The 25,411-nt window shown below is 41.0% G+C and overlaps 1 protein-coding gene and 1 pseudogene across 2 annotated transcripts in view; one reads left to right on the plus strand and one right to left on the minus strand.

Moving 5' to 3' along the window:
• The window catches only part of DAPK2 (death associated protein kinase 2), a 189,811-nt gene that overhangs the window by 50,080 nt on the left and 114,320 nt on the right, over positions 1-25,411 (plus strand). The gene's annotated exons all lie outside the window — the stretch shown is intronic.
• On the minus strand, positions 3,365-3,464 carry LOC138169675 (U6 spliceosomal RNA; annotated as a pseudogene).

Below are 25,411 nucleotides of genomic sequence, written 5' to 3' on the forward strand. Positions count from 1 at the left end.
GAGAGAGAGAGAGAGAGAGAGAGAGAGAGGACAATATAAAAATCGAGAACAGCCTGAGCACAAAGGCAGGAAAGTGCAGGGAATGTTGTATGGGGACACAGAACTTATGCTTGGCCAGGGTATGGAATCACATAGAGCTATTCCTGTTTCATCAATAAGGAAACTGAGGCCTAGCTAAAATAAAACTAAGTCAGTAGTGCCATGAGGGCTCAGACTTAAGCCCCATGTTGCCTCACCTTGGTGCTAAGGGTTCTCTCAACTCTCGATGAGCAAGAACTTCTTTCTGTCTGGAATTAATCAGTCATAAATTCTAGAGATGTCCTTCCCATGTTCTTTCTTCCTTCCACCTAGCCCTAAGTTTTCCTTTACTCATCACAGATCTTTTTATTAAAAACCAGTGCTACAGCAGGCAATTCACTTTGCTGAGAGTAGCTGGCACCCATCTGTAGGTTTATCCGTTCAGTGGTGGAGGCTTCGGCAGATCTCTGAGCCCTTGCTGGTGGGTAGGTTGGAGGGTGTTGTACAAGTAGTGGTGTGTGCACTGTGCTGAGCAATCTTTGACCTTTAGAATAAAGATACACAAGTATAGAACATGCTGATCCATCCCTCTTCGCCCCCTTCAGCTCCTGATCAGTGCAAACAGACCAGCATTTTCTAAAATAGCTGGGCAAGAAGATGAAGCCAATCTGTATCCTTGCCAATTGGTTTTCACCGTCCCCCAAACACACCTCATGCTTTTCTGTTTTCTCTGATTCCGCTCATCTGGAAAGCCCAGCCCTTTGTCCCTGGCTGCCTTTTTAAGTCCTATCCGTCCTTCAGGACTTGCCTCAGTCCCTGTGATCTCCCTGACTGCCCTGCTCCACCATGATTTCCTTTGTACTTCTGTAACCACTCGTTTGGAGATTTATTATACATTGCCATGTGACATCAGTTGTGTGGTTGATTGTCATATGTGTCTGTTCAACATATCCTGTGTCAGTACCTTATCTACCTAGCTGTAAATTCCTCCAGGGCAATATTGAGTCGTATATATTAGCATCTTCCACAATGCTTTGTTTATTAAGTGAACACTTTCAAATCCAATTGAACTTAGGGAGGAAGATCACTCGGTAGGCTGGAGGAATGAATGGGTTGACCAGCAGTTTTCAAGTTATTAAGGAAGCTGGGTTTGACAAAGGCAGGGTGTTAACCAACATGCCTAGCTGGGAAGCCCAGGACAAGGGAATGAGTGTCAAGGGAAACAATGGTACAGAAATGTTGCATCATGACACTACATTCACGGACAGGGTGAAAGTGTATGATTGTTACTCGGAATCCTAGAAAATGGACAGGAAACACATCCTTCTTTCTTTTCCCTGTAAAACAGCATGCCTCAGGAATGGTTCCTAACATTTCCTCTCCTTATCATTTCCCTTTGGAAAGAGACAAGACAAAGCATCATGGTCCAGTGGAAAGGGTACTGGTTTGGGAGTCACCTGGTTCTGCCACCTATTACCCATATAAAAGTCATTTAAAGTCTCTGGGCCTTACTTTTTTCATGTTTAAGAGAAGAATGACCTTGGAGATCCCTCCCAGTTCTCTGAACTTTTGGCCAAGAATCATGGAGCTGGGGGATGATGGCCAAGAGGAGCCACAGTAAAGGCTCATTGGCTCTGGGCTGCTGGTGTCTTTGTGATCCAAGCCCACGGTTCTTCCTGTTCTCCTTTTATCCCCAGCACTGGTAAGAAAATTGTTCTTTTTCTGACTGAGCAGTTAGTTCACCACACCCAGATTATGTTGGTGCCCTCTCCAATTTTGCTGAGTGAAATAACCAACTAGGCCTGAAGAGGGAGATTTATATCGACTCACAATGCCGGTCATGATTTATTCATGTGAGGTTGAAACATTTATATGGATTGGGTCCTGGTTTCAGGCAGTTCCTATGTGATACTTGGCCAGCTGGGCAATATGCCATCAGTTTTTTTCCAGAAAAGTTTTTTTGTTTTTGTTTTTGCAAATCTGATTTTCTTTAACAATTTCAAGAAAATCTCTGTTTCCGGTCATTTAATAATATACCCCTTAACCCAACCCCACCCCCACTCGCTCCTTCAAATTGCATTTCATGATTTTGGAAAAAAGCATGGAATAGTACAAGATGGAGTCCAAATATCTGGGTCCAAGTTCTGGTTCTACCACTAACTTGGGCAAATCATTTCTCCATGATGGGTCTTGATTTTCTCTTCTGTACAATGAAGGATCACTTAACCTCTATCTGCTTCAGTTTCCTCATCTGTAAAATAATAATGATGATGATAATAATAATGCTATTATATAATACCAAAGCACTTATAAAGCTATATAGCCATTTTAAGATTTGCAAAGCACTCACAAATATTATCTGATTTTATACTCACAGCAACCCTGGGAAGTAGATGCTTTTATTATTGTCCCCATTTTACTGGTGAGGAAACTGAGGGAGACAGAGGTTAAGTGACTTGCCCAGGGTTGCACTGCTAGTGTCTGTTGGTTTGATTTGAACTCGTGTTCCTCCTTTCTTTCTTCCTTTCTTATTTCTGTTTCTCACTTCCCATCCTCTTTCTTTCCCTTCTTTCCTTCTTCCCTTCCTCTAATTCCCCATATACAATGAATGAATGCTGGTAGATGTTGATCTCTTTGAGAAGCCGTGAACCCTTTCAATTGTCTTTAGATTGGATGGAATACCTAACCTCAGTAACAGAAAGATCTCTCTCCCTTGGGCTGATTTTGTTTCAGGACAGTTAGCCTATGTCTTCAGCAAAATAGAATTAGTGGTTTCTCTCAAGCACATATGTACATCATATTTTGAATGAATTGACTAAAGAAAAGAAATTATAGTCATCTCCTAGTTATTTGTAATTACCACTCTGTGGAACATCAGGGGAGATCTCCTGTCTCTCCTTAACATTCTAAGTTGCCAAAAGTAGGCCTGACCTTGCAGGGCATCTGAGAGAATGTGTATGTATGTATGTATGTACGTACGTATTTTTCTAGGTATGTCTTTGACTGTATCTCATAACCAACTATAATACCTTACCTGATTTATTTTTATATCCTCCATACACTAAATAGGTACACGGGATCAGATTTGTTTATATTTATTAGCAAAGAAACCCATTTATCCAAGTTGTTAGTAAAACAGAAGTCAGAGAAAGTGTCCATAGGAGAATATATACCAGACAGTACATAGTGAAGAAACTCTCCCCTTGGGAGTTAGGTCACCCAAGAAAGAGAGTCCCAGATTTCATTCAAAGGGAAATTCCCCGAAGTCTCTAGTGTAGCAAGCTGGTGATAGGGATATGATAGAGACTGCCAGTTTTTCCTCATGTAGGTTTTTTCCCAGAGTCTTAAAAATATGGAATGCTTCAGGAATTTGGGTGTCATCCTAGCTCAAAGGCTGTGCTAATCTTTGTTTTGTTCCAATTTTAGTAAATGTGCTGCTGAAGCGAAAATGGATTCAGAAGTTTTTAGAGCTAAGCTAAATCTTTGAGCAGGCAGCTAGGTGGCACAGTGTATCTAGTGCCAAGCCTGGAGCCAGGAAGACCTGAGTTCAAATCTGAACTCAGACACTAGCTGTATGGCCCTGGGCAAGTCATTTCACCCTCTTTACCTCAGTTTCCTCATCCATAAAATGAGCTGGAGAAGGAAATGGCAAACTACTCTCTAGTACCTTTGCCAAGAAAACCCCAAATGGGGTCACAGTCAGACTTGACTGAAAAGGACTGAAGAACAACAATAGACTTTGGACTCATCCAGTGCACGCCTCTTTATTTTATAGATAAGGTAGCTGAGGTCTTGAAAGGCCATAGGTTCATAAATCTAGAGCAGGAAGGAACCTTAAAGGTTACAACTCCCACATTTTACAGTTGAGGAAACCAAAGCTTAGAAAGGATTGGTGACTTGGCCGTTTAGACGTTAGATAAATGTTAGTTGTTTGATAAATACACGTCAGTCACACCTCTCCCTGCTATTATTACTATGGATATTCAAGAACTGAATAATTTCAAAATATGCATTTATAATTATTTTCCTCTAAAATTATCATTAGGCAGTTTGCCTGGAAATACGCTTGCTTCACCACTATGATAAGGCTTAAAAATAATGAAGGGCAACATGGCTTATTGAAGAGACAATTGGCCCCGGGGCCAGGACTTTAAGATTGTGAGTTGTAGATAATGTGTCACTCTTCACCGAAAGGGAATTTTACAAAGGGAGTTCCTTACAGGAATGAAATGGCAGGTCCAGACCAAAACAATAGCACTCCAGAAGTGGTTTGTACCAGGTCCTGTGCTTGGTGTTGGGGGTGTAAAGACAAAAATGCCCTCAAGGGGGTCCTATTTCTATTGGAAGGGGCAATATGTACATACAGACACATATATAGAAGGTAGTTTTGGGAAGAGATAATAATTGTAAAAATAATAATACATCACACTTGTGTTTTACTTTTCTCAGTTCTTTTCCAACTGTGTGATCTCATTTTGGTCTCCTGGTAGGGGCGGCCAGGTAGCACAGCGAGTAAGAGCACCGGGCTGGTGTTGGGATGACCTGGGGGTTCCAATCTGGGCTCAGACACTTAGCATCCACCCAGAAACACCTGGCCGTGTAACCTTGAGCAAGTTACTTAACCCCAATTGCTTACAAAAAAAAACACAGTGAGATAGCTTGTTGTTATTTGTCCTTCATTTTCGAAGAGGACTGTGACATCAGGGAGGTGATGCCATGACATGCAGGTAGGGCTAGCACAATTATTCCCATTTTATAGATGAGGAAACTGCAGTTTAGGGGAGGAGGGTATTGGAGATTAAATGATTTGCCTAAAGTCTCCCAAAGGATGTTACAGCCAGCAGTAAAACCCAGGGAGGGGAGACCCTGACTCCCAGTGTTTTCCTTTGGTGACAATGCAACTTAGAATCACAGGTGGTCAGAAGAAGAAAGAGTCTTAAAGCTCATAGATGTAGAATTGGAAAGGACCTTAGAAGTCTTCTAGTCTATCTCCCTACTTTTGTAGATGAATAAACACCTAAAGTGACTTGTATAGAATCACAAGGCTAGCTTGTGGAACGGATGACCCTAGAACTACATGATGTTTTTTTGAGGGGGAGATGGGACAAGTTAGGAAAAGTTCAAAGGAGATATATTTTGGCATGACCCACTGGGTAGTGAATCCCGTGCTAAGTAGCATCTTTCCACAAGACTCTATCCAGTGCCTCACATCTCAGTCATTGGCCTGCCCGGAAGGCTTAGCAGCTGTTGGATGAGTTAGAAACAGTCACAGTAATGGAAAGGCTGTGCCTTCTGGACTTTACACCCTCATGCCTGCAGACTTGCCTCGTTGGACCCCGTCCTATTTCTGAGGAAGACAGAGGTATGGGCATAAACAAGAGTTTATGAGAAGGATTACCAAAGGTGTGGCTGAGAAGCAGCTCTGCCCAGCAATCTTTAGTTCTGAGGAAGGTGCTGACGCTAGGAGAGCCTTGAATTTTGCCCTTGGCAGAGTGAAATCTGAGGAGCTAATATTACCTTAAGTCACTCTTGAAAGGGGAGTGGGGGTGGTGGGAATCAGAACTTAGGCTGGAGACAGAATGGCCAGAGGGACAGTACACCAAATCATGGGGCTTTATTGAGGGCATTGTACTCTGATGCCTCATCAGGGTATGGAAGTGACTTTGGGTCCTCCAAGTCTCTCTCAGTGAAAAACAAGCTGTGGCATCACTTAGAAACATTTAGTAGGGACGCAATAATGAACTGGCTTCCAGAATTGTGTGGCAAGCTCCATCACTACAAGACTGGCCACTGGATAGAGAGCACCCTGTGAGACTCTCCAGAAAAGCAGAGGCAGAAGTTCTTCACCTAGGGTCTGTGAACTTGTTCTTAGGATATTTTGATGACTATATCTCAATAGAATTGGTTTCCTTTGCAATCTCCTATATTTTATTTTATTCACTTAAAAACATTGTTTTGAGAAGGGGTCTAAGGCTTCACCAGACTGTCAAAGGGGGGATCATGGCACAGAAAAGGCTAATAATCAGTGCCATAGTGGAATTGGAAATGTTGGGCTAAAAAGCAGTCTTAGATCATTTAATCCAAGCCCTTTAATTTGCAGCTGAGGAAACTGAGACCCAGAGAGGTTACCCCAGGTCACATTGATAATAAGGAATAGCACTAGGATTTGAACTTGGAGCTTTTTTTCTCCAAAGTCGTAGTTCAACCTTGCTTGGGACTCCTTGGCCTATGTTTAAGTTCCAAATCTTTCAAAAAATCTTTCAAAAAAGACCTCTTCATGACTATCCATGGGGGGCAACTAGATGGTACAGTGGGTAGAATGTCAGGCCTGGAGTCAGGAAGACCCAAGTTCAAATCTGGCCTAGCTGTGTGACCCTGGGCAAGTCACTTAACCTTGTTTGCCTCAGTTTCCTTATATGCAAAATGAGCTGGAGAGCAAGATAGCAAACCCCATCTAGTATCTTTGCTAAGAAAACCCCAACTGCAGTCATGAAGAGTTGGGAATGAATGAAAAATGACTGAACAACACCTTAGTATCTTCAGTATCTTCACTGTGTTTTACGATTCCTTTTGTTTGTGGCACTTTTAACACTATCTGTAATTTTTTTTTTAGATTTTGTTGAAGATTGCTTAGTTTAATTTGTCAATCATGTCATTCAGCAAATATTTATTGAATGTCTACTGTATGTCTGACCCCCACTTAGGCACTTCTGTGTGTGTGTGTGTTTAGAATACATGTATAGTATATGACGTGGCAGCATTATGTGTTAGAAATCAATCAAACAATTAACAAGTGTTTATTAAGCATCTGTTACATTCCAGGCACTGCTAGGTGCTGAGGATACAAGGACAAAGAATGAAACAATCCCTACTTGCAAGAAGGCTATATTCCAATAGAGGAGACAATGAATACATGTAAAAATATATTCAGAATAAATGTAAAGTAAATAAATACAAATATATACAAAGTAACTAAATATAAGTAAGGCATTAAAGTTAAACATTTATTAAGTGCTTATTGTTTATGTGCTGTGTTAAGCCCTGGGAATAAAAATATGAACAAAAAAGATAGTCCCTGCTCTCAAGGAACTTACACTCTAATAGGGAAAAGCAACATATAAAAGGAAGCTAAAAAGTGTGTGTGGGGCCAGGGTGGGGGGGAGTGATGGAGAAAGAGAAAAGTCTGGAGAGTCAGGAGGAGAACCCAGAGAGGAATGAAGGAATAAATGTTTGTGCTGGACACTTCCTTAAAATGGAGGATCTGGTAGAAATTGACCCATTAGAGAAAGGGATAGATGGGGTAATGGTATCTTCCATGGTGAGGGGGTTGCCATGACATAGTGACAGAGGCGTCTCCCAGGGTGATTGAATAAAGGAATGAAGGTAGTTTTGGAGGGGTTGTTGTGGTTTAGACTCTACCCACCAAGGGATGCCAAACACTATTGAGGTTTCATGATGTGTTGTGGTGGAATGGTCTCAAAGAATTCAGAGTCAGACCACCTGTAATCCAAGTGTAGGTATTTATTGAGATTGACGCCTCTCATGAAGTAGGTTAGGTTCCAAGAAGCATCAGCAACTTCAGCACAAGCAAGATGGATTTTTATAGGGTAAAGCTGCAATTACATAACAGAAAATATGAATATTAAAAAGGTAGGAGGGGTTTGTTAAGGGATTAGGTAATGGGGGAGGGGTCCCAGCCTCAGTGAAACTGCCTGTGATTACCCATAGTGCATATAGAAAAACTCATTTGTGGGGTATGTATATATGATAATGATATTATAATAAGCCTCTCTATGTCCTAAGTTCACTCTAGGTCAGTTCTTTACTATTACTGCGCAGGCACCTAATGAAGGAAAGTCCCTTCTATTGTTTTAGGGTCCACATCCTGCTTGGGCATCCTGGTGGTTCTGCTTTCTGATTGGCTGAGTATTGTGGTCCTGTCTGAGACTAGATGGATGTGGTTGTGGTTGAGTGCATGGACATACCTGCTGTTTCTGTGGGAAATATGAGGAATGGGTCTGGGGGCAGTGGCTAGCTAGAGGCAGTGACTGGGATCCCATCACATGAACATGTCTGCTATCCTGTGAGAAATATGAGTTCATGGACACACCTGTTGTTCTGGTGAGCAGTGAGGCATATATGAAGAAGCTAGGATATTGAATGTATGTGTATGTGAGTGGCTAGGTAGGTACAGTGGGCTTGTTGTTCAGTAGGGCCTATAAGGAAGTTAGACTATTGGGAGTGGGGGCAACTTTATTAGGATTCCATCAAGGTGGCACTAGCAGTTGGGGAAATCATGAAGAAGATGATGCTGGAATTGCATCTTAAGGGAAAAGAGGGGCTCCATGAGGTCGAGGTGAGGAAGGAGGGCATTCAAGACATGGGGAATTGCCAGTGCAAAGGCATGGAGATGGGAGATGGTGTATCATGTGTGATGAACAGGAAAAGGTTAGTTTGACTAGATTGCAGAATGCAAGACAGGGAATGATGTCCAATGAGAGTGGAAAGGTGGCATGGGAGGCAAGATTGTGTAAGGCTTTCAGAACTAAACTGGAGAGTTTCTATATTGTCCTAGAGGCAATAGGGAGCCACTGGAGTTTATTGAATGTGGAAAGTCAGAATGCTGGACTTGGAGTTAGATCAGGTTTCTAGTCTCAGCTCAGTCATCAACTAACTGTACGATCTTGAGGCAGGTCACTTAACCTTGGCCAGTTTCCAGTCTATAAAGTGAGGGAGATGAATCAAGGTCTATTTTAGTTTTGACAATGTCTGGCTAAAATATTATCAATACAAATTATTATATAGTTGAGGTACCATATTATCTGTGATACAAATGAAAAGTATTGTAGGATCATAAGAGCAGGAAATTATTGGATAATTGGGGAAGTCATATGGATGGTAGGATTTGAACTAGACCTTCCAGATTGAGTAGGATTTACATAGAAGGTCACTATAAGTGGGAGAAGTAACACAAGTGAAGGTAAGAGTAAAGATGGCATGTTCATGGCACAACAAGCCCAGCCTGACTACAGCAGAAAGTATGATTTGGGGAGTAGTGGTAAATAAGCTTGCATTGGTGAGACAGGGACCATAATAGGGAGTGTCTTGAAAATCTAGTGGAATAATTTATAATTGACTCTGATGCCTCCTGGTGACATGGAGGTAGCCTTGGGTTCTTAAATGCAATGTCAGTGTAGCTCAAGCTCTGGCAAGTTCTACCAAGCTAGAAAGGCTTTGAATATGAGAATAGGACCATGCTTATACTCTGAATTTAATTAACTAGGTTAGCTTAGGAGTTTAGAGTAATAGAAGGACTATTGGACTTGGTGTCCACAGTCATGTGGACTCTACTCATACTGTATGACTGGAAAAATCACATCATCTACATATCATGTCAGCCTTGGTGCCCACACCTCACCAGCACCCTCTACCTCTGGGTCCTCTCTTATTAGAGGACAGAGTTTGCTTCCATTTAAGGAGGGTCATCAGGCCAGCCATTTATTCATTTCCCACCTGGCTGCTGCTCTCCTTTGGACTATCCTTAGATAGATAGATCTATCACGTACCAGCACCTTGCTTTCTCCTGCCCCCTTTTCATCTCCCTTCCTCCATTAGATTGTAAACTCCCTGAGAGAATGGACTATAGACAACAAGTCCAGTAGTCTTTTTATTCTTCCAAACTCCTTCCCAGCTAGCCTAGTTAGTGAAATTCAGAGAGGCCAGTCATCAGAAAGTTGGCCACAGGGTGATGGATTTTTCAGCCACAGCAACTTAAGATGGTGTCTACTATAGGGGTTCACAGGATAATGGAGCTGGAAGGTGCAATTACATAACAGAAATTATGAATATTAAAAAGGCAGGAAGGGTTTGTTAAGGGGGAGGGGTGCCAGGGGTCCTCAGTGAAACTGTGCCTGTGATTACCCATAATGCATATAGAAATGGAGCCGCAAGACACCTTTGAGGTTGTTTAGTACCCCTCACCACATTTGTATAGATGAGAAGATAGAACAAAGAAGTTAAGTAACTTGCCCAAGGTCACATAAGTAGTTAGTAGCAGAGCTAAGATATGAACATAGCTTTTCTGACTCCAAATCTGGTACTATTTTCACTGCACCATGATGTGATCTACATGGGTAAAAGTGCCTGTTAATGGTACATTATGACTGCTTTAAGTATTGATGTTAATGGTAGTAAATTCAAAGTCACTGAATAGCAGGGAAATGATATGATGAAAAGAGTGTTTTAGGAAGATCAATCCGGTTATTGGGACATGTGTGGGTATGAGCAGACTGCAACATATGACCAGTGAAGAATTGCACAGGAAAAACAGCATGAAAGGATGTCATTGGGAGAGGGAAAATCCATAGGGAATAGCATATCCTGAGCAACTCATATTCCTCAGGCTATATCCCAGCTGGAATACTTCCCTACTGCTGAAACTAGTTTGCTGCTTATCTACAGAGATGATGACTATCATCTGCTATGCTGCTTTTTTTCACTTTGTTAAATTGCTACTTCCATCTGCTATTTTTTTTTCCTGAATTTCAGCTTATATTTAGCCCCTTTTCTAGACGAAAGCATTTATAGCTTTTTTTTTTTTTTGTGAGGGGCAGGGTCAACATAGCCTATTACTTCAGGGATATTTCACTTCTTTTGTGAGTCAGGCCCACAGCTATGCTTAGCCAGTACAATGAAAGTCTCTTAGGTCAAATCTATCTCTTGGTTGTCTTCTCTTTTGATGCCAACTTTCTCAGGCCAACATGATATTTGGGTTGGGAAAAGTAAGTTTCTTGTCATTTTTCCCTGGAAAATAATACTAGAGCCATTCACTAGTACTCTGGAATTTCCTTAGCAGGATTGTAGATATGGTTATCTTTGTCGTGCATTCCTAAAGCTATACCCAAACTACAAGTTTCCCTACACAAATATTTATTGAGTACTCATTATGTGTCCTTATCTTCTCTTTGACAAAAGGAAAATCAGAGGCCATTTAAAGTAAGCACATTGGGGGCGGCCAGGTGGCATAGTGAGTAAGAGCGCCAGCCCCAGAGTTGGGAGACCTGGGATTGAATTAGGGCTCAGATACTTAGCACCACACCCAGAAATAACTGGCATATAACCTTGAGCAAGTTACTTAACCCCAATTGCTTTAAAAAAATAAATAAAGTAAGCACATTGGATTAGAATATAATGTGTTGGGTGTTCATCTACTACCAAAGATTGACTTATTTTTTAAATTTACTTTTGAAATGGCTAATTGTTTTGTGTGACTATACTCTATCAACAAATATTTAACTGTCTCTTATAGGGAGTGCAGTGTTTTAGAAAACACAAAGAATAATTCATGGTTTTTGCCTTCAAGGAATTTATGATCTCATTGGGAAGATACGATATTCATCAAAAAGTCAAATAATACAAGAAAGAATATGAGAAATGTGCCAAGAAAGTATTAGATGCTAAGTACCAAATGTTCATACAGTTAAGTGTTCTAGGAGAAGCTGAGAGTACGAAGAGGGAGAACACTGTGGATAGTAGTGGTTATAAAAGTATCCATGAAAGAGAAGACAGGCCTTGTGTTGGATCCGAGGACAAATGGGATTTAGATAGACTACGAGGAGAGAACAGAGCCTAGAAAGGTGTAAGCAAAAGCACATAGACAAAAACTGGCATGTTCAGGGGATAGGAGTAGACCAGTCTGGCTAGAATGGAGATTTCATGTAGACAATAATAGGGAAGAAAGTCTAGAAAAATAAGATGGGGCCAGATTGTGGAGGGCCTTGAATGCCAAGCTAAGGAGAGATTGTGTATTGCCACTATGGATACTTTTTGCCTTGTGTATTTGTTGGACCTCATCCTAGGAATGAAGGGAATGCTTCTCCAGGTCCATTTGATTGTATAAATGAAAAGACAGAATTGTGATTATGAAACATGAGTGATTATCTTTTATACTTTTCCCCTCTGCCATAGGCATCTATCTGTTATCTGTCTTAGCTATGACACTTTTTTTTTTTGTAGAGTGTTTGACAGGTTTTAGCTGGTTGTTTTTTTCAGGAGCTTTGTGGAACCTGGATTGCTTGTGAGAGGGAGGGAGAATAGTTTCTATTTATTTCTTGGCTACTTGTGAAGTTGGTATGATTTGTACTCCCCATTACCACCCCCGGTAGCAGCTCAGATTTCCCTGGATTGGCTCTAAATCAGTGAGGTTTGAAATCATGAGGAGATGTGATACAGTGGAAAGAAGAGTGGGCAATATGAAAAAAATGACCTCTCTCTTACTGTAGTTGAGATTTTTGCTATCACATGTATAAAATAGTGGGATAGCACGAAATTATAAGGTGGAGTTTTAGGAAAGGATCAGTAAAGTAAGTAGAGGCAGAAAGGAAATCTGAAAAACTATGACCCATTACCTTGAGAGCTTAGTGAAGTAGAATGACTAGTAGACTTAGTGAAGTAGAAAGGGTCTAGGAGGGGATAAAATTTTTATTGAAGCCTGTGAATATTATTCTTTCCAGTTGTCCAAATGCTCTGAAAGTAACTGAAATAAGAACTTGGTAGGAAGCACAATAGGGGAAAAGCTAGAAAAGGACAATCATTCCTAATCAGTGAGGAGTGAATCACTCCGAGGATTAGTTCTGGGATTTAGAGTGGTACAGCCATTGAGAGTCCAGTAGATAGGCTTGGGTTGAGGCTGAGATTTCAGTTGAAAATGAAGATGCTAAATTTTACTTAAGGAAAGAACCAGTCTTAAAGACTATTCTAGGCTACTGAACTGGGAATAAAGAAGAGTGAGGACATGAGTGGGGCTGTGAAGAAAGGGTCTTTACAGGGCTAAATGGAATACTTTGATGCTCCTTTATAAGTTAGTTCTTTATGATTTTGCCTCAAATGACTTTTCCTCTTACTTCTTATTTTTCAAACCCTGACTTCATCTTCACCCCAAAGGAAGTTGGTTTTGCTAAAACTCAGGCCAGAGAGATAAGGGAAACAGCTTTCATTGGGGTAAGGAAAAGGGTGGTAATAGGGAGAGACAGAATAGGAAAATCCTTTGAGGGATAGGGACATTGAGGTTTAGCTGTTTCCAGGCTCCCAAGTATATTTCATTAGGCAAGCAGTCAGAAAATGTGGCTTCTTGTCCCATCCCTGTCTCCAGCTAGCTGTTTGACCTTGGGACCTTTGACTTCCCTTATCTGGGCCTCTGGTTCCTCATGAGAAAAATGAGGTAGTTGGACCAGATGAACTCTAACTTCCCTTCTAGCTCAAAAATCTTGAGTGTATTTGAAGTCTGCTTATTGGTGAATACTTGGGATAAATTTTGTTGCTTTTTTTTTTTTTTTAAAACATAAAGGTTTTGAAGTGGATAGGTCTGAGTGTGCAGAGTTTGTCCCTTGACCTGGCAGTCCTGCCTAGATGACTGCCTAGCCCAGAACACTCTTGAGTCCACCCAATTCAGATTAAAATACTTAACAAAATAAAAAAAAATACAGTAAAAAAAGAGATAATATTAATTTATTTTCTAAGTCAGTATGTAGCCCACAGGAATTCTTATGTATGGTTCCTGTTTCTGTTTGAGTTTGGCATTAGTGGTCTAGTCGGCCACTGGACCAAGGCTCCCTTCCCTTTCTACCCCTTCCCCATATGTGTTATATCTCCATCATATATGGTTTCTTTACCTAGGATAGATGGACCCAAAAGGGTTCTGTGGGTAGATTGTGGGGGTCTGTGAACATGGATGAGGAAAAAAATTGATATCTTAATTTTCACTAACTTTTAGTGCCCTTTGTAATCCTATGTATTTTATTTTATGCATTTAAAAAACACTATTGTGAAGAGTCTCTAGGCTTCATCAGACTGCTAAAGGAGCTGTCCATGACACAAAAAAGGTCAAGAATCTGCCCCGGTAGAATGTAAGCTCCTTGAAGGCAGGGGCTGTCCACCCTTTATATTTGTACCCTATGTCTAGCACAGTGTCTGACATAGAGTAATTGCTTAATGTAATGTTTATCGATTGCCACAGGCACAAAGGTTTCTTTCTTTAGCTGGTTGTGGGCACCATGACAATACCAACCAAAAATGTGAGGTAGGCAACACTTGGCTTAGGTGCACAGCTTCCTCTTCTCCTCGTTCCTAGTGATGACACTCCCGTACCAATGCCCTTTCCTGGGTTCTGTCCAACTCTCAAATATTTTTCCCTACAAATTAGAGTGTGGAAGAGTGGAAAGTATACCGGAATTGTAGTCAGAGGGCTCAACTATAAAGTTATAACTATTTTTGCATTTACATTATTCAGGAAAATTCTGTGTAAAAATTTGATATTATAGAAATGTAAGTTATTATTTATGTATGTATTTTTAAATATTTATTTATATTATATATAAACTAAGTTATATTTTATATTATATATATTTATAAAATAAACTACTTTATGTTTATATTTTATATAAATTATATTATTTTTATATGTATTATTATTTGGTCACTGCATATGAGATGCAGTGATGAAAATTACATGCAATATTTCTGTCGTGGGCACAACATAGTTCGGGTAACATCTGTTTTGTTATTACTACCCTTCTGGATATTCCTGATGGCTCCTCTGAAGGAATACACTGAGTGCAGGTAATTAAAGACCCCTCAGAGGAAGTTATGGTTTCATTCAGAAAAGACAAGTTTAAACAGAGGAAGATACACCCTCCAGAATCAAACTCCTGCATACTTCATATCTCGTTCTATATGCTAAGAGCTGGAAGATAGTATAGATGATGGAGCTCCCAATGATCTCTTTCCCTACATGTGAAATGGAAATTATAGTAATGTGCCCCCTTCCTATTTTGTTGAAATGTTCTAAGGATTAAAAAGAGAATGTTTTCAAAGCCCTTGAAAAGCCTCCAATAAAAGGAGCTATGTAAGTAGAAAGACTTAACACTGCCAGAGGAGGGGAGAAAAAAGGAGTAATTTTCATCGATGCTGGTACCAAGCCAAGAATGTGAGGTTAAGAAATAACCTGTAACTTATGGTGGCAAAGAGCTCTCAGAGTGAAGTGTTATGGAGTTTGGTCCTTGACATGGTTAGGAGCCAGTTTTGCAAGTTGTCCCTTCTGTGTTTAGTGGGGGTGATACTGGGAAAAGACTGAAGGGCTAGAGGCACATGAAGGAAGTCAAGGCACATGTGCTAGACTGAAGATGGTGAGCCCAGTCTAATACATTTCTGTGATGTCAGGCAGGGATGCTTGGGATCACAGAATCATAGATGATAGGTTTAAAATATTGTATTTTTCAGATGGAAGGAACATTAGGGGCCATCTAATCCAGTTCCATTTCTGCTGTACCATTTTACAGGTGAGGAAACTGAGGCTCAGAGAGAAGCAAGTTGTCCAAGGTCACACAGGTAGAATAGATTAATAAAAGCAGAATTTAGACCTGGGCATTTTGGACTCCAAATCCCAGCACTTTTCTCCACTATGTTGAGAATTCTTGAATCTTTTGGTGTTATGGACTCCTTTGGCAGTCTGGCAGTGTTTATGGATCCCTTCTCAGAATCATGCTTTTAAATGCATAAAATAAAATATATGAGATTACAGAGAAAACCCTATATATTGAGCTACCATCAAAACTTTTTAAAACAACCACAAATTCACAGCTTCTAGGTTAAGAATTCTTGAACTCCAATAATAAGTAGATTTTCTATATATAGTGCTTTGTTGTTTTCAAAATGCTTTACAAATATTTCATCCTCATATAGGATATGAGACAAACCTTCTGGGATATAGGTACTATTATCACCCACATTTACAGATGAGGAAACTGAGGCAGACAGGTTAAGTGACTTGCCCAGAGTCATATAGCTAATGTGTCAAGAGTTTAAATTTGAACTCAAATGTTCCTGACTTCATGCCCAGTGCTCTTTTAACTATATGGAGCTGCCTAGCTGCTTAGTCCATGCTGATCCTCTCCTTAAAGGGATCCCTAATCGTTAGTACAGTGGATAGAGAGCAGGATTTAGAGTCAGGAAGACCAGGATTTGAATCCCTGTTTCTAACACCAACTGTATGTCTACCAGCAAGTCTCGTAATCCCTCAGCCTTATTTGCTCATCTGTAAAATTGGTAGGGTAACACCAGCTGTATAGTACAGTTCAGAAGAGCAGATAGGTGGTGCAGTAGTTAGAGCATCAGGCCTGGAGTCAGGAAGACTCCTCTTCTGAGTTCAAATCCAGTCTCAGACACTTACTAGCTGTGTGACCCTGGGCAAGTCACTTAACCCTGTTTGCCTCAGATTCCTCATCTACAAAATGAGTTGGAGAAGGAAATGGCAAATCATCCCAGTAACTTTGCCAAGAAAACCCCAAATGGGTTACGGAGAGTTGCACACAACTGAACCACAACACCCTGTTAATCCTGGACTTGGAGTTAATATCTCAAGCTTAATTTTAAAAGAAAGAGAAAAAAAACCCATTTTGTTGTTTTGAGGCTAAAATGCTTGGCAAGCCTTAAAGCACTCTAGAAAGGTGAGTTCAGAGGATCATCCAGAATTGCCATGGATCTCAGAAGCTTTCTGTTGACACCTTCTCTTTTAACAGATATGGAAAACTGAAGACCAGAGGGATCAATGACTTTCCTAAAATCATACAAGTGGAATGAGACAGAGCTAGGACCCCAGCCCAGACCCAGCCCTTTTTCTACTATACCATGATTATGGTTATTTTTATGATCATTCTTTTTATTATCATCATCTGGTCCACCCTCCCTCTCTGCCCCTTCTCTCTCTCTCATTTGCCAGTTTTACAGATAAAGAAACTGAAAGGGGTAGGGGTGGGGGTCAGAAATGACATGCCCAATGTCATATCAGTAGTAAATAGTACAGTCAGGTTTGGGGCCCCAGGTCATCTGGCATATCAAATCCAGTGTTCTTTCCGCCTCAGCACTCTGTCCTTTCTTCCTCTTGGCAAATGGAGCAGCCGCCCTGACATCCCTGCATAACAGAGGGCCCATAATTCTAGGCACTTAAAACAATTACTTTCAGAAAGGCAGATGGGATATTTGTCAGATTGTGTCAACAGCTGATATGGTCGTTGATCAGCCAGTGTGACAATCCCGTTCAAGGAACTTGTCCCAACACAGATGTGGCTTTGAGGATGAATGCCTTTCAAACTAATGATCCCAAACTGCTGAGTGATCTTTTTCCAAAATGTAGTTGATGAAAATCATGCATCAGACAAATGTGACCCCACGCTGTCTGACAAATCTTAATTACTTACACTGACATTATTGAAATATTGATGAGCCAAAAGGCTCATTAAGATATTGCCTTAAAGTAAATGATGTAATGCATGAATTGTGTTACTGAAAGGGTGATCAGAATGGAAAAGACAGAAAGGAGGTGACTCAGCCACTCAAGCAGGCTCTGGGCTCTGCCAGGAGCTCAGTCCAATTGTGTCCCACGAGCATTTATTCAATGCCTTCTGTGTGCAAGATGTGGTGTTGGTATGGTTTGGGGATACAGAGATAGATGCAATACAGATTCTCAAGAGATTACTTAATGAAAGGGAAAAGGTATGGACACCAACAGCCAGGCCTCTGGTCAGCTTCTTTCATTGGCTTCTGAAGGCAGATCTAGAAGCAACGGGTGGCAAATTAAGACTTGATGTAAGGAAAAACTCCCTGACGATTAGAGCTATGAAAAGAATTGGAGATAAGTAAGTAAGTTTCCCTTTGTTGGAGACCTTCAAGCTAAGACTGGATGACCACTCATCAAATAGGTTGTTGTAGAGGGGAAAAAAAATTCATTTGTTATTGAACCTCTTTGACCTCACTTTCCTCATCTGTAAAATCAGAGGTTGGACTGGATGATAGGAATCCTTCTAGCTCTAAATCTATGAACCTGGAAATCTTAATGTCTTCTTTTACTTTCTCGTCTTGTTTGTGAGAGGCAGCATTGAGTGTCAGATTTGGAGTTAAAGGTTGTTGTTCAGTCTTTCAGTCATGTCCGTCTCTTTGTGACCCCGTTTGGGGGTTTCTTGGCAAAGATACTGTAGTGGTTTGCCATTTCCTTCTCCAGCTCATTTTGCAGATGGGGAAACTGGGGCAAACAGGGTCAAGTGACTTGCCCAAGGTCACACAGCTAGTACGTGTTTGAGGACAGATTTGAACTTAGAAAGATGAATCTTTCTGACTACATTGCACCCCTAGCTGCCCTAGGTTAGAGGACCTGGGTTCAAATCCTTACTCTGTTACTGATTTTTACCTTTGTCACCTGGGACAGGTCAACTATGTGTGTAGGCCTCTGTCCTCTATAACAATGAGGCAATTGAACTAGCTGATTTCTGAGTTGCCTTCTAGATCTCAGATATAATTTTAATACTAAATGAGCAAAGATTGAACTCATTATCTTTAACCCCCAAAGTCATTTTGCTTTGTTTGGGGGTAAAGTGGATAGAGCTCTGGGCCTGGAGTCAGGAAGACCTGAGTTCAAGTTCAGCTTCAGACCACTTACTAGATGTTTGACCCTGGACAAATCCCTTAACCTTGTTTGCCTCAGTTTCCTCATCTGTAAAATTAACTGGAGAAGGAAATGGCAAACTACTCTAGTATCTTTGCCAAGAAAATCCCTAAAGGGGTTGCAAAAAGTTAGAAATGACTGAAAAATGGCTAAGCAGCAACCTCTTCTTGTCCTACCAGTTGGCCCCAATTCACCTTTTTAGTGTTATTGGATAGAGACAACTGGTGTCACAGTGGATAGAGTTCTGGGCCTGTAGTCAGGAAAACCTGAATTCAAATTTGGCCTCATATCCTTATTAGCTATGTGACCCTGAATAAGTCACTTAACCTCTGTCAGCCTCACTTTCCTTGACTGTCAAATGGGAATAACATTAGCACCTACCTCACAGGATTGTTGTGATGCTCAAATTTTAAAGTGTGATATAAGTGCTACCTATTATTATGGTATGGTCCTGGCATTCTCTAAGTTCCATGTACACAGTATAATATTTACTAAGACAGAGAAATGGTGAAAAAAATGAACAAGATATAAAATATCTGGGAGGTGTCTTTCTGCCTTCTTTCTAACTCCCTCAGTATCTAGCGTAACATTTTACTTGAAGGAAGGTCTTGGTGTCATCAGTATGAACACGAATTCTTACATTCTAGGATAATAGATGTTTGTTGAATGAATGATTGAGCCCTGAGTTACTCAGGAAAATCAGTGAAGCAGGTTATCCTATTCTCTGAGTATTATATTTGATCCACGTTTTATAGCAGTGTTTTACAAAGAATAGAATAATGAACACACACACACACACACACAATAATTCCAACATCCTTTTCTTCTTTGGGCCCTGAGAGAAGCTCAAATCTCCTAGACCAGGGGGTCCATGCTTTTGTCTTATTGGAGAGGCTCTGTGCCTGTCTTGGGAGAAGGAAGCAGAAAGAGATTACTGTCACAGTAACTGCCTTTTGCTTTTAAGGTGCCAAGATATTTTTTTCTCCCAGCCAGAAAAAGACTCAGAGGTTTGCAGTGTAAGCCATTTTCTTCCTTGTCCTCGGGGCTGGAAGACCTCGGAAAGGTGTGTCCAACTTTGTCTGACTGTAGAGCCAGACCTTAGTTTTTAAACAAGGGCAGAATTGAGAAGGAAGTGCAAAAATAGCCATCTTTCGCTCCTTCTGCCTCTCTTTCTACATCCCCTCTAGTCTGAGTGACACCTCTCTCCGCCAGACCAGTAGAAGCATATGTGATAGATTTAGAACTGTAAGGGAATTTTGAGGTCATTTTACAGATGAAAGTGAAGCTAAACCCAGGTCTTTTTGACTCCAAATCCGATGTTCTTTCAACTACCTCATGGTGTGCTCATCATCCCTTCTTTTTGAGAGGCAGAGTGACATAGTGGAACCTGGACCTTGAGTCAGAAAAATCTGAATTCAAATTGGGCTTCAGACACTTGAAGGATAGTTGTGTGACCCTGGGCAAGTCATTTAACCTCTGTTGACTTCAGTTTCCTCATATGTTAAATAAGGATAATAATAGCCCCAATAGCTCCCAGAATTGTTGTGAGGACAAAATGAGAAAATATTCATAAGGTCCTTTGCAAAACCTCAAAAAGCTTAGTTTTAGATTGTACAGTGGATAGAGCTGGGCCTGAAGTCAGGAAGATGATTTTTCTTGATTGTAAATTTTTTGTAAATTTGTAAATTGATTGTAAAATCCAGCCTCAGACACTTCCTAGCTGTGTGACCCCACGCAAGTCACTTAACCCCGTTTGCCTCAGTTTCCTCATCTGTAAAATGAGTTGGAGGAGAAAATAGTAACCCACTCCAGTATCTCTGCCAAGAAAACCCCAAATGGCATCACAGAGAATTGGATGTGACTGAAATGACTGAACAACAGCAACCACAACAATAGCAAAAGAGGGCCTGGACAAACTTTCTGGAAGATTACAGATATTGACCTAGAATATGTTCTTCTGTATGTCAATCAGAAAACATTTGTTGAAGGCTTACCATGTGCCTGGTGCCATAAGCATATCAAAGATGAGTAAGACAATCTCCTCCCTCAAGGAACTCATGGTGATTGGAAAAACAAGAGGAAGATGAGAAAAGACAAGTCATTCATATTTGTGTCCCGTTAAGAGCAAAGTCAAGGATATAGTGGTAATACTAGCTGGCATTTAAATAGTGTGTTATAGTTAGAGTTTTATTTAGAGATTCTTTCATTGGCTTCTCATTACAAGGTATAGGTAGTGGGAATGCTATGATCCCCATTTTATAGATGAGGAAAATGAGGCTCAGGAAGTTTAAGGAAGTTGTCCAGGGTCCCTCAACTAATAATTTGTACAGTTGAGACCTAGGCCTTTTGATGTTAAAGGCAGTGTTTGTCTTATCACTGTACCAAACTCTTTTAAAAAAGTTTGTTGGGGGAAGCTAGGTGGTGCAGCTAGATAGAGCACCAGCCCTGGAGTTGGGAGGACCTGAGTTCAAATTTGGCCTCAGACACTTAACACTTGCTAGCTGTGTGACCTTGGGCAAGTCACTTAACCCCAATTGCCCTGCCTTCCCTCCTCCAAAAAGACAAAAAAAACCACCCCAAAAGTCTGTTGAATTGAATTAAATACTAAAGATGTAAAGGAATAGATGCCAAGTGGTAATAAAAACAGGAAGTGCCATAAGATTTAGAGCTGGAAGGGCAGACCTTGGATGCTGTTTAGTCTGTCATTTGAGGAAACTGAGGGTCAGAGAGGTTAAGTGATTTGTCCAGGTCACACAAGCATTAAGTAGAAAAACCAGTATTTGAACCCAGGTCCCTAGATTCCAATCTACTATTCTTTCCATTGCCCCTACATTGCCTCTTTCAGAATCTGGGGAGAAGGAGGAGCATTGTTCTTGGCTGAGGTGACCTAGGAAGATTTCGTGGAGGTGTCGAGCTTGAGCTGAGTTTTAAAGGATAGGAAGGATTTGGAGAGGCCAAGAGGAAAGAGGCAGAGATGGGAAAAGACACTGTGTGTTGCTGGAGGCAAGTCTCTATCCTTGTCTTCTTTTTCTTCTGAAGGGTTAACAACTGGTAGATCAACCCTATAAAAATGTAGCAGGCCTTAAGGAGTGTGCATGAAATGAGTGGGTGTAGGCTGGCTGTAGACTTCTTCAAGACTCAGGTGAGCAAACAGGGCCCAGGAAGCCATGGTGGTTGTTCTCCAAAGGCACGTGTACAGATGTGTGTATGTGTTTACATGCCCAACAAGGTTGGCTGAGAATATTCGTTTGTTCATTCAACAACTATTTATTACTCACTACAGCTACCAACTAAGGGAAAAGGTTCTTCTCTTTTCCCCACAACCTGGGAGTGTCTTAGGCTTCCAACTTGAAAATGCTTCCTTGACTTTGGCCTTGGTCTGGAATAGCACAGTAGAACACATCAACAAAAGATTAACCTGTCCTTCGTATCTGCCCATTATTGAGGCATCTAGGTCCTGACGTGGGACTGGGACCATCTGGAAGAAAGAGAAGGTCTTCTGTGCAAGTCTCAGGAAGTCTGCTGTTTAAAACTCTATGATAAGGTCATAGGAGAAACAAAGAATAATAATAATAATAAAATTTATATAGTGCCTATTATGTGCCAAGCACTTCACAAATATTCTCTCATTTGATCCTCATAATAACTCAGGGAGATAAGTGCTATTATTATCTCCATTTTGCAGTTGAGGAAGCTGAGGCAAATAGAGGTTAAGTGACTTGCCCAAGGTCACACAGCTGGTCAAATTGAGGCCAAATTTGAACTCAGGTCTTCCTGACTCTAGGCTCAGTCATCTATGCACTGCATCATTGGGCTACCTCTTGAAGAGAAACATAACAATGTCTTTGTCCACATCAGTTTCCTTATCTGTAAAATGCAGTTGAACTAGAAGGCCTCTAAGTTTTGTGGCATTTAAAAAGTTTGAGACATCATTTCTGGGTAATTGGTCATTTTATTGATAATGCTAGCATTTTATTAAGAGGGGTCATTGGCACTCTCAAATGCCAATGGTGGTGGGTTCATGGCTTATATGCCCTTGGAAGAGAGGTGTTTCTTAGGATGGCAATCAACTCTGATTAATAATTAATGAGAGAATGAATATTACAAAGAGGCGCTGAGAGTGACATCATGTTACTTTTGGACAGAGAGACTATCCCTCACCCCCAGCCTTGGACAATCTAGACAGAGGATGTTCCTACACCCAGGCTTGATTGAGTGGAACTTAGATTAGAGCTTCCCTGTAAGATTGGGTGGGGTCTGATAGAGGAGAAAGTTCAACCTTCAGAGATTGTTTTTGAAATGAGGACTTTAGAAAAAGGGGGAACTGTGGATCTCCCCAAATCTTTGGTTATTAATTATAATTTCTCTCAGTTTTCACTCCTATATTTATGATCCTATGAATAGTCCAGTTGGGTAAAGAAAAGTAACATACTTTGAGAGATTAATAACATGACAGAAGGTCAATGACTTTGGATTGGTTTGTTGTTAGATTATCACTCATTCTATCTTTCCCATTTTGGAAATTTGATGAATTGACTTTCCACATGCAGAACTAGAATTTATTATTTTGGAGGGGGAAGGCAGGGCAATTGGGGTAAAGTGACTTGCCCATGGTCACACACGGCTAGTAAGTGTTAAGTGTCTGAGACAAGATTTGACCTCAGGTCCTCTCGACTCCAGGGCCAGTATTGGGCCACCTAGAACTAGAATATTTCTAAGGAGATTTGGCCGGTCCTTATTGGGATAGAGGGAATTTGTTCCCACTTTACAGATTTATTCACAGGTATAGGAGCCATTGATGGCACTGTGTGATGTCTCTCTGAACCAGTTTTCACCCTGTCCTTTTTCTGACTATAAAAATGTGAACCCCACTTGGGCCAACCTCATGAGTCTTCTTCTGTTAGTTCATTTACTACCATATGGATATGGCTCAGTGATCTGGCTTCCAGGATTTGTCTGGGGTTACTTTGTCAGCGTCATCTTGCCCTGCCAACGGACCGAGAGCAGTGTTTTCTGAGGTCAGGTAGATTCTTTATATTTGTGCTATGGTGTTATTGTCAAGAGCCTCAACACAGCAGGAAGAAAGGGTGCCAAATTCCTTACCTTAAAGAAGGAGGTGTGTATGAGAGAGAAACTGATCCTTGTGAGTGGGGTAACAGACAGCCTATCTTCCATGATTACTATATTTCTAGCTGTTCCTGGCCCTGCCATGTTGGGACATGACCTCAGCCTCATTCTCTTGTCAGAAAAACGGAGATCTATCAGTTCTCATGATAAGGCAGAAATGTGCATGCTTGGCCAGATCTAAGATGCAGTTTGAACTATGGTTGCTCTTCTGTAGCCCTGGGACACTGGCAGGTGATATAACTTCCTAGCTCCAAGGTGGGTCAGACCCAATGGAATAATCTGACTTGGACCTTTAACCCCAGGCTATCAAACCAGGTTTTCATTTGAGGGGATGGTATTGTCAGCAGTCCATATGCCTTCTCTCAGATAGTGTTCTTTCCTCTTGTGAGGTAATCCTAGAATCTCTGCTCCTTTTCAGACTTCTGTCTTGTTTTTAATTATCTTCAGCACTTATGGGCCTAGGACCATGCACACCTAACAGTCTGTACAAAAGAGCCAAGAAATCAAATTGCCTCTTCTCTAGGATCAGAGTGTATCAATCATGTTCTCTACTGCCATTCTTTTTTTAAATTAAATTTTATTTTTTCGATTAACAAAATGTTTTCTCTCCTTATTTACTACTACTGGAAAAACAAAAACAAAGCTTCAAACCCTTGTAATAAATGTGCATAGTCAAGTAAAATAAATTCTAGCATTATTCATGTCCAAAAATACATGTCTCATTCTGCAACTATCAGCTTTCAGGAGGTGACAGCATCTTCATCATCAGTCTTCTAGGATTGTGGTTGGTCATTATGTTGATCAGAATTTTAAGTCTTTCGAAGTTGTTTGTTTTTTATAGTATTGTTATTGTATATATTATTTTTCTGGTTCTGGATCAGTCCATACAGATTTCACTGAAACCAAACCTTTCATCATGTCTTATGGTTTCTACTACCATTCATCTTACCCTCCCTCCACCCCCAGACTTTGGGCTTTGCCTCCCTACTAGACCTGAATTCTCTTGACTTGACCCTTTTGTTTGTCTACGCCTGAGGGTTTCTCCTGATCCCTACCACTCACCCAGGTTCCTGATTTCTCCTGGCCAGACTTGAATGACACCAAGCCATCAGTGATATGGTCATGTTGTCCATTGTTTGAACTAAAGAAAAGAGTTTGTCAAGAAGCCTCCAAGTTTGTCAAGGGCATCCATTTTAGAAGACACATGGATGGGGGCCATTTTAGAGGACTGACAGCTTGGGAAGGCTGTGAAAGAAAATGACACGTGTGGGGTGTGGCCCCTGTCTTTCCTAAATCTTGACAGTAATATTAGCCCCAAAGGAAACATCACAGGCAAACCAAAGCCTGTTATGTGGGTTGCTTTAGATCAACACCACAGAGAGGAATGCCAGTGCCCTGAGGAAACTGAGATGCTTCTGTTTGATGATGACAGAGGAGATATGCTGAAAAGTTAGTTACCTGCCTCTCTGAAACTCACAGAACCTTGAGCTCAGTGGATCCTTGGAGTTCCTCTAGTCCAGCCTCTTCCTTTAACAGATGAGGAAACTTATTTTTGGGAGGCCCAGAGGGATGTTTGAAACCCAGCTGTAAGTGACCTTGGTCCAAGGATCCCCAACCTTTTGTGGGGATATTACTTCAAAGCCTTCAGGCAGGTGGAGGTTTCACTGGTGAAGTCCCTTAGTGGTCAGAGGTGGGTGGGGTCAAGAAGCCCAGATGTACTGCAAAAGGCTCCAGAGAAGGAGGACATGAGGTGTAGACTTGTGTCATTCTGTC

This window comes from Petaurus breviceps, unplaced genomic scaffold (assembly GCF_028583685.1).
Source record: "Petaurus breviceps papuanus isolate PSGF00001 unplaced genomic scaffold, PetGlider_PUasm1.0 37, whole genome shotgun sequence".
Lineage (NCBI taxonomy): Eukaryota > Metazoa > Chordata > Mammalia > Diprotodontia > Petauridae > Petaurus > Petaurus breviceps.